Below are 10,751 nucleotides of genomic sequence, written 5' to 3'. Positions count from 1 at the left end.
CATTCCTGAGTTACTTCACTTAGAATAATAATCTCCAGTTCCTTCGAGGCTTCTGTGAATGCCATTAATTCACTCCTTTTTATGGCTGAGTAGTATTTCACTGTATGTGAAATATATATATACACACATATATATATATACACATAAATATATATATATGTATCCCAGTTTCTTTATTCACTTGTTGATTGATGGACATTTGAGCTGGTTCCACATTTTTGCAATTGCAAGTTGTGCTGCTATAAACATGAGTGTGTAAGTATGTTTTTTGTTAATGACTTATTTTCCTCTAGGTAGATACACAGTAGTGGGATTGCAGGATCAAAAGGAAGAACATGAAATTTGGTTCACAATATGATTCACCACGTTTTGACCTTGGACACATTACCCAACCAATCTAATCCACAGTTTTCTCATGTCTGGAATAGGTATTATAATATAGTGTTGGCAAGGAAGTTTTTTAAAATAGTATTATTTAAGGACTTGACCCACAGTGAAGCTGACCCTGAATAAGCACTGTTCTGTTTAACAAGCTCATCCACCAAGTTAGCAGAACAGTCAGGTACCAAAGGCATCCATGTCTCCACATTCCCAATCTGGCCTTTCTGCAGTAGCATGGGACTTCTCTCTTACCCCTTCCTTGTTGGCTGAATTTCCTGCTTTGTCATGTTTATTGCAGGATTGTAGCAGCACAGTCTGTTGTGTAGGAATAGTCAGAGCAGGGTAGGAATGTTGGGACACGGGGACACACACCTGTAAGAACTAGCTTATTTCCTGCAAGAAAGATGTTTCAGTTTCTAGCCTCTTGTCACTAGAAAATGAAGGTAGGGCTTATCTAGCATGAATTCAGTGTTTCACCTGGTTGATGAACTACCAACAGGCCACATCATTTATTGGGCATAAAAGTGAGTCTTTTCTTAAAACAAGATAATGGAAAGATCAAACTACCATCTGGAAATATAACGTGGGCTTTCAGCAGCCCAGAAAGCATTGCATTAGCTTCATTCATCCTTCATTTGGTCCTGCCAGGAGAATTTTTTTTGTTTGCCACTTGTAGTACAATATGTAGATGTTGTCCATAGGTGCTATAACATAAATGACTTGATAAAAGTCTGAAGGCCTTAAAATATCCCTGAGGAAGGGAATACACAGCTCACCATACCATGCAGGAAGCTTATACCACCTCTTAACAGTTCCCATTTTGGGGCAGGGGAGGGGTAGAGTAGGAAGAAGCTGCACTTAGTGTCATTAGCACATGCCTTGCATACCAGGAACCCCTGATGAGTTTTCATTCCTCGCACATTCCAGGTCTCCTGCCTCTCACTGAGCCACCTTGCCTTTAGAAATGTGTGTTGATTGAAAGCCACAGCTGGGAACGTTGTTGGGCAGTTCATGATGCTGTTTAATGTTCAAAGTCATCCTTTGAACCTTACATTGAACTCTGAAGGGTAAAACCTTGAGAAGGTTCGTTTATGTGGCTGCTTCCTCTCATTCTCTCCACTATTGTTGGCAACACTATCTATTACCCTGGGAAGCCATTCCTACTCATGTAGGATATCCTGTTATGTGCCCACATTCTGTCTTTATAATTTACCACTGGCCACAAATAGAAAAGGAAGGAAATGGATATTCATTTAGAGCTTACTTAGCACAGACCCTCAACACACCTTATCTCATTTAGTCTTCATGAAAATAGCACAATGTGGAGATTTTTATTCTCATTTTACTTATAAGGGAATTAAGGCCTAATACATTGATTCTATTTTCCCAAGGTCACATAGCTAATAAATGCCTGAACTAGGAACAAAATTCATGTTTCTAACTCTAAAGTTGGTCTTTCTATTCTATCATGCTGTATCCTAAGAGAGAAATTCCTTCTAGGTAGCAACAAGCGTGAACAAATTGGTCTTTTTTTCTCCTTTAACATATATTTCAATACACAAATGAGCACATATTTATACGTGTACATATAGGATTTATATGTATAGGATCTGAAGACATAGTGATAAAATAAAGTTTCTCTCCTTAAGAATTTTAAAAATACTTATACATATATTCAGACATATAAATAGGAAATTACACTTCATGATGAAATGAAACCAGTGGTGTGATAGGGGAAGTTTAAGGTGATAGGAGAACACACAGAAGGGGCATCTAACTCAGGTTCGGGAAATATTTCAGGAAGAACAGATATATGAACAGAGGTCCTTAGGAAGCATAGGCATTACCCAGAAGATGAAATGAAGATGAGGTTTCCACAAAGGGATCAGTAAATACAAATACCTAGAGATAGTAGAGAACTGTGTATACTGGGATAAGTGAATATTGCTCTATATACATTGTATGGGAAGAATTGTTTACCAGCACATTAGTGCACCAATCCGCTCCTAGATACCAGGTTCTGCAGAAATGAGTAAGCCACAGTGCCTCTCCTTTGTCAGTTTATGCTTTTATGGGAGAAATAGACGTGCAGAAAAAATGACTGCCCCAGCACATGCTAACATGCCACAGTTAAAACGATCCCAGAGATAGGGAATACTAGAGTGAGAAGAGAAGCAAATTTTACATGTCAGGGAAGGGATACAGGGCCAAAAAAGGCTTCAGAAAGGCTCTGAAGACTGAACAGAATTTGAAGGGTTGAAGAGGGACCCACCAAGGAGGGAAGCCAGGAAAGTATATTCCAGAAAGACATGCATTTTCAAAGGGAGTCCATTCAGGATGCTTTTCTTAGAGGTTTGCAATTCAATCATTAGTCATCTCCTTTGGTGTATTTATTTGAATACATTCTTCACCAGGCAGCAAGAGGATACAACATGACATCAGTGTGTTCTTACTAGAAGTTATAATTCCAGTCCTTTGAATGTTCCCATTTGACTGGAAGTGAGTAAAAAAAGAATCTTGAAGAAAACAAACTTTTAAAGGAAACAGGCCCTCTGACTCCACCAGCATTGGACTTGGAGTCAATTATCACAAAATTCTAGGCTCTATAAAAATCAAGGGGTTCTATCTACTTACCTTTTTCACTTCTAGGTTCCCCACATCTAGCTTAGTGTCTGGCTCCTAGTACATGTTCAAAATATTAATTGAATAAAGGAAAAGTAAGAGTAAATTTTAACCTTGTAGAGGTCCAGTTTTCTCATCTGGAAAAATTAGATGATACTGTCTGCTGAACCACATAGTATCTGGACTCAGCCTGAATTTGAATCCTGCTCTACCATTTACCACTCATTTCCCTTTGAGTAAATTATTTAACTTTTAGGTAACTTCTAGATCCTTGTCTGTAAAATAGAGTTGACATTAGCTCCTCAGAGATAGTGAAGATAAAATATAGTTTCATATAAATGACTTAGAACAGGGCTGGGTGCATATAAAGTTCTTAGTAAACATTAGCTAATGTTATAATTCTTAAAAGATCATTTTCCAAAAAATGATAAAATTATAAATCTCATACAAATATAAAAATGAATACATGTGAAAGATTTTATTTAACTCATTAATGTTGAGAATAATGAGGTGTTACAATCAGTTCAAAGGAGATTCCAAAGTACAGACACATTTATAAATCAGGAATGTTGAAATGAATGAGCACAGGGAGGAAAGATTAGCCTCTTGCACATTGGGGAGGGAAATCAATTGAATCTTCACTGGATAAAATTGATACCATTTACCTGCCTATGGACAAGAATCATTTTGCATTGCCATCGGTTGTCTATAATGTACAGAGTTGTAAAATAGCTCCCATGGAAACAATATTAGATAACTGGGAATAATGTGTTATAGATATTACATTGTTTTCCATTGAGATGGAACATTTCTCTATGTTGTTATTATTGTTACATACCTAACACCATTAACATAGGCGTTACATGAGATTATAATGTAAAGATGTTATGTAAGCAGAAATGATTCTTTCTTATTTTTTTCTACTTTTGATACTGGTCACTTTTAGTACTGTAATATCATTATTCCTTTTTAGCATATGTTTAGGAAGTATTAATATATTACATTTTACAAATAATAGATTTTTTGTTTCTTTGATTATAAAAATATTATATGTTCAGGGCAAAAAAAAAATCAGTCAACATAAAAAGATATAAAGGAAATGGTAAAATCAGTAATCCACCATCAAAAGGTAACCATTGTTAACACTCTCATATATGTATATTGGGGAGCAGACTACACGTTCTGCTTTGCAATTTGATTTTTTTCACATTTTATAATTCATCATGTACATTGTATTACATATCATGTGTCATGATACAATTTATCATGTTATTTTATTTTTATTTTTATTTTTTGAGATAGAGTCTCTCTCTGTTACCCAGGCTGGAGTACAGTGGTGTGATCTCAGCTCACTGCAACCTCCACTTCCTGGGTTCAAGCAATTCTTCTGCCTCAGCCTCCCAAGTAGCTGGGACTACAGGCACCTGCCATCACACCTGGCTAAGTTTGGTATTTTTAGTAGAGATGGGGTTTCATCATATTGGCCAGGCTGGTCTCAAACTCCTGAACTCGTGATCCGCCCTCCTTGGCCCCCCAAAGTGCTGGGATTACAGGCATGAGCCACTGCACCCGGCCATATTTTTACATTAGTAAAATGTCAACCTATTTTTAAAATAAATAAATGTATAATATTTTCATGTGTTTAAAATATTTTATTAAACCACTCGACAACATTTGTCAATCAGTAGTAGCACAAGCTGATTTCTTTGTCCTATACTGGCTCTTTCCATTTGTTCACTCAAAAAGAAACACCAGACATGCAAACAAGAATTTGCATTTTGCCAGAGACTTGATCTATGTGTGTGGACAAGTTTAATCTCTCTTTTCTATCTCTTCATTTCCTTAGGGGTAAAGTAGAACTTATTCCTTTACCCCTGAGTAAAGTAGAACTTGCTTTGTACTTCAAGTACAAAGCAAGTTTCTGAGATTGAACTCATGAGCAGCTCACAGATCAAAGATCCCACCATTGTCCTTATGAAAACTGAAAATCTCTGAGCACCTGACGTTCCTTCAGCCATCAACAGATATGACCTCTCCTCTAAGAACCTGAGAAGAACAATAGGATAAATAGCAAGGGACAAACTGTGATCACATCCCATCACAATGGGAGTTGTTCCCAAGTAGATTTGTCCCCTCCACATGATGTGTCTGCCTCTTTCTTACATGTCAGCTAACTCAAAAGGTCCTAAAGGAGAAACATCTGATTCACCTGTCTCTTGTAACCATCAAAGTGTCTGATGCTTAATAATTAATGTTACTGTATAACGAATGAATGAACAAATGACTATAGTGAGGTCAATTTTCACTCATGATACAACTCTTAAAGAACCTGACTAAAAGTTACATAATTTCCTAATTGAAGGAGCTTCCCTCCTCCACCTGTGTTCCCCAAAAGGTTCACCATCAACTGAACCTCTCAGACTAGGAAGAAAAAATTGCAACCTAAACTCTTCCATTTTCTGTCACCTCAATTATCTACTTCCATTCAGTGATTGAAGGTCGAAGATGAATTTGATTACCACAGATTTTTCTGTTGGCTCTTTCTTTCCTTCTCCCTCCTTCCTCCACTCCTGATGTTCATACTCTTCTTGCTTCTCCCTTTAGCTACTAATGATCCCCCTAGGAAAACTCCAGCACCCCTGCTTGCAGTCCATTCTCTACAAGGGGCCAGGGCAATTACTGAAAAGCTCAGATGTGACTATGCTGTTTCCTGATTAACATTTTATGAATAATCTCTTCTGCGTATGGCTGTAGTTCTCAAACTTGTATCAGAATCACCTGCATATGGAATTAAAACATCGATTCCTGGAACCAGCACTTACAGTTTCTGACTCAGTAGGTCTGGGGTCAGGCCTGATAATTTCATTTCTGACCAGTTCTTAGGTTCTGTGGATCTTGAGAACCGCTATCTTATGATAATAAACCAGATTCTTCAGAGAGTAATTTATTGAGCTGTTTAGGATATTCTTGTATTTATACTAAATCAACTTACTTTTCTAGATTAGTCTTCTGGTATTTCTACTATTTATTCTCTCGCTGAGGCAAGCATGGTTTTCCTTCTAGACACACCAAACCAACAGCCATTCTCTATATATTCCTTATTCTTTCTCGGTTCTGCTTGATACGTAATGTTCTTCCTCATCAACATTAATCTGTAAAGTTTTGCTTATACTTCATGACCCAACACAAGTAACCAAAACTAGTTTTTAAATAATCTTGAGCCCTCTATGAGCTACCTCTAGCTCCACACACCAAGATAGAGTAACTGACAACATTCTCTGTCTAGTCTTTATTCTTCCTCTTCCATAAGGTCCTAAATTAGAGTTGTTCATTTCTGTGCCAATGTACTTAGCTCAGTTATAAAGTCCTTGAAGGCAGGAGTTCTTCCTTCCTTTTTTTTCCCTCTTCTCTCTCTCTTTCTTTCTTTTTCTTTATAAATTATATAAGCTAACCAAGTAACAGAATGAATGGTCCTAATAAAACATTTATGGAATTTAGTCAAATTTAAGATACACTTTAGTTTAGGGATGAGCTATCAAATCAGCTCCTAATACCGCTTATTGCCCTACATGGGCACTCAGGAAAGAATTAGGTAAATAGTCGGGCAGAAATAGAGTCACAAGAAAACTTTTTTTTTTTTTTTTTGTCTAGGCAGGCAGTCATAACCAGAAGAGTGGTTTTATAGGAGCAACACATGTGAAGACAGAAGTCATGACTGCCAACTGGCTCCTTAGTATCTACATTAGGATAGAGGGCAAAGTTAAATGCAACAAGTACTACTACTAATAGTAATATGTTCATATATGAATACATATCATTGTTAAAGTCTTGATATACATCAAGCACTGGGCTACAAACAAAGTAGAGGCCATATGTGGAACAATCAAGAATTTGTAGCCTAATCAAAAGAATCATATTTTTCAAAAACATACCAGGAGTCACAAATTTTCCAAGGATTTCTCTAAATTTCTTGAGAGTCAAATGAGTCACTTTTAAACTGTCTATGGTGTCATGATCTTGATTAATGTATTTTATTCAATTGTTAACATATCTAAGCCAGATCTTCATTTGTAAATGCCTTTGAATAGTATTCAAGGAAGTCGCTTTCCTGAATCTTTTGTAATATTTATAATTTTACCTTACAACTGATTTTTATCGTTCAGTAGAAGTTTTAACTCATAAAAGTGAAAATGTATCTTAATAATTAACTTCCTTTCACCAATCTTTGAATAAAGAGCAGTCCTTGCCTTTGATAATGAGCCCATAAAATAGAGTTATGTGTCATCTTTCTTTTATAAGCCACACCCATAATACAGTAATATACTTATCTGTAATTTTTAGTTCTTTTTCTGAAAGGAGAGAAAATGTAAAAAATATAAACAACAATCAAAAGACAAAACCTCTTAAGATTCTACGTTTTCTCCAATGTTTTACAATAGTGTTGCAATAGCACTTTTGGGAGCGTTATTTTTATCAACCCTTCCAAAATATTGACTTATCAAAATCATATTTCATGTGTTTACATAGCCTTTTATTAATCAGTTAATTCCAGTAGAATAAATGAGCTTGGGAGTCAATATGACTGATTCTTGGCACGTGTAAAATTTAACTGCCAAGGATAGAAGTGTAAGGGATTATTAGAAATTGGCCGACTAAACACCAGCATCAGATTATTGTAGATCTCAAACTGAGTGGCTTGGAGAGCATTGCTATAGGTCAGTTAAAAGAACTTCAAAGCAGAAAGTCCCAGGCTTATGAGGATTCAACTTTAGGGTGGTACAAAAGGAATTCTCAATAGAAATTGTACTTTGAGTACTGATACAAACATTCTGCTTTTCACTTTCATTATAGTATTCAATAAAGTATGTGAGAAAATCAACACTTTGTTATGAAAAAAAAAGTGTCGTGTTAGATGATTTTGCCAACCTGTAGGCTAATGTAACCGTTCTGGGTACATTTAAGGCAGGCAAAGCTAAGTTATGATGTTCAGTAGGTTATGTGTATTAAATGCATTTTCAACATAATATTATTTTCAACCTACAATGGGTTTATTGGGATGTAACTCCATTGTAAGTTTAAGAGCATCTGTACTTCACATATTAGCCTCAGGACATTCCTATGAGGTTGGTGTTATTATTTGAGAGAGGTGATTCCATTCTCTCTCTTTTAGTGTTTCTGAGTAGGCCCATAAAATAAGAACTTTTGTCTTCTTGGAAATATTAAGAGTATGCTAAAATCCTTAGTTTTCTCTCCCCTACCTACTTACTCTACTCCAAGGGGCAATGATATTAGAGATTAGCCAAGGAACCCTGAGCACATGCAGCCTAACTCTCTTCTCCAATCTCTTTTAGATACCACCTCTTGGAATGCACCCATTCTCTTCAACTGTGTGGTGTGAACTGCTTCACATGGTAAGAGAGATCAGCTATTGATCAATGGCTTTATCGGTCTTTAGTTCACTCAAATCTGGGGAAGGAGCTGACAGCCTATTTTGTCTTGGAGTCTAAGCAGGGTTCTTCATTCCAGATTCACCAGCAAAGGTCCACTGTCTATTTTCTTTTCTTTCTCTTCTCTTTTCTTTTTTTTTTTTTTTTTTTTGAGATGGAGCCTCGCTCTGTCACCCAAGCTGGAGTGCAGTGGCACCATCTTGGCTGACTGCAACCTCTGCCTCCCGGGTTCAAGCAGTTCTCCTTCTCAGCCTCCTGAGTAGCTGGGATTACAGGTGCCTGCCACCATGCCCGGCTAATTTTTTTGTATTTTTAGTAGAGATGGGGTTTCACAATCATGGCCAGGCAGGTCTTGAACTCCTGACCTTATGATCTGCCCACCTCGGCCTAGCAAAGTGCTGGGATTACAGGCGTGAGCAACCACGCCTGGCCGGTCTACTGTCTATTTCTTAATTGGCTCAGAACTTGAAGGAAAAATGGTGTAATGAATATTATACAATGTCAACCGTATTATTTTTATTCTACCCACCATTTTCTTCCTAGCTTAGATGTATTATTTTATTTTGAAAAATCCCAAAGAGGTGGACACTACTATTGTTTTAATTTTACAGATGAATTTAAAAATAGCAGAGATTAGATTACTAAAGTTGAGATTTATATAGTTAGTAAAAAAGAAGACTGAAATTTGAATCTATTATTCATTTATTCAGTACTTTAGTATTGGACCAAAATACCAGTAAGTCCATAAGTCCACTTTGGTAGTATACTTGTGCTTGCTGGCAATATATGCATAAAATAGTTATAGTTGCTATCTAAGTGAAATGTATAGCTTAGAGAGGGAGACTATATTAATTATATATTAATTTAATGATCATAAAAGTAGTTATGTAATTACAAGCTGCAAGAATGTCTTTAAAGATCATTCTCTTAATCACTATAGTATTACTATCTTGCCTTGTCTTTGAGATTTTCTAGTGCTGGAATTAATAATATTTCATCTTTTATTGTCTTGTTGAAACCCTCTATCATTCTTATTTGATTGTTTTATTATGATCAACTGACATATAAGCAGACCTCAAAACCACTTCCTTGGGAAGATCATGATAGAGATTCTTGGAAATCTCTTTGCTATTACTGGTCTCCATCCTACTACAGTATCATCCTTTAAGAGGGACAGGATTATTCCTAACATCTAGATCATGAAGATGAATTCTCTAAAAAAGAATGTTGGCCGGGTGCGGTGGCTCAAGCCTGTAATCCCAGCACTTTGGGAGGCCGAGATGGGCGGATCACAAGGTCAGGAGATCGAGACCATCCTGGCTAACATGGTGAAACCCCATCTCTGCTAAAAATACAAAAAAACTAGCCAGGCGAGGTAGTCCCAGCTACTCAGGAGGCTGAGGCAGGAGAATGGCGTAAACCCAGGAAGCGGAGCTTGCAGTGAGCTGAGATCCAGCCACTGCACTCCAGCCTGGGCGACAGAGCGAGACTCCGTCTCAAAAAAAAAAAAAAAGAGAATGTTAATTACAGAAAAAAATAAAAACTTAGAGGTCATTCATCTGAGCTTTTTATTATGTCTTATGTTATATATATATAAAAAAAAATCCCAAAGGCTCGGGGAGATTAAATAATCCATTGACGGTCACATGCTCTGTAGATGTAGACTACTAAGATTGGGACAACAGGCTCCCAGTCGAAATAACTACAATATGTTTTAAAACATTAACTTAAGTTCTCTAAACATTGAATTTAGCTGAAGTCAGACCCACTCTTAAGAAGAAGTTGTGGTAAAGCAAACTTCTCAGTGTTCTTTAATTGACAGATGAGAAGAGTAACACAAGGTAGATATTTAGTTTTACCCTTGGAATTATTGCCCCAGTATGAAATCCCAAGTATATTATGTGATTTTTTTCCTCCCTTGTTGAAGTATAGAGAGTAGTTCTTTATAAGTGAGATCGTTCATTAAACATACTTCCTCATTTGCTCAGCTTATTCATTTGTGAAAAGAGGACAACAATGGTATACAACCAATAAGGATATGATGGGAATTAAGTGATGAAATGTATGTAAATGATTTAGCACAGTTTTTAGTACATATAAAATACTCAATAAATGTTCACTTGTTTGGGTGCATTGTTGTAGTGCTGTCTTCTCACTATATTCGAATATAGAGTTTCAAATTAATCATTTTAATTTTCAGTACAAGGATGGGGGACAAGGAAGGAGGAAATGGTGCATACATTTTAGCACAAAGCTCCTGATGGGAATTCAATTTCACTTCAAAACCAACTTCTTTGAAAA

Source organism: Macaca nemestrina, chromosome 8 (genome assembly GCF_043159975.1).
Source record: "Macaca nemestrina isolate mMacNem1 chromosome 8, mMacNem.hap1, whole genome shotgun sequence".
NCBI classification, from domain to species: domain Eukaryota; kingdom Metazoa; phylum Chordata; class Mammalia; order Primates; family Cercopithecidae; genus Macaca; species Macaca nemestrina.
This window is presented reverse-complemented; position numbering follows the sequence as displayed.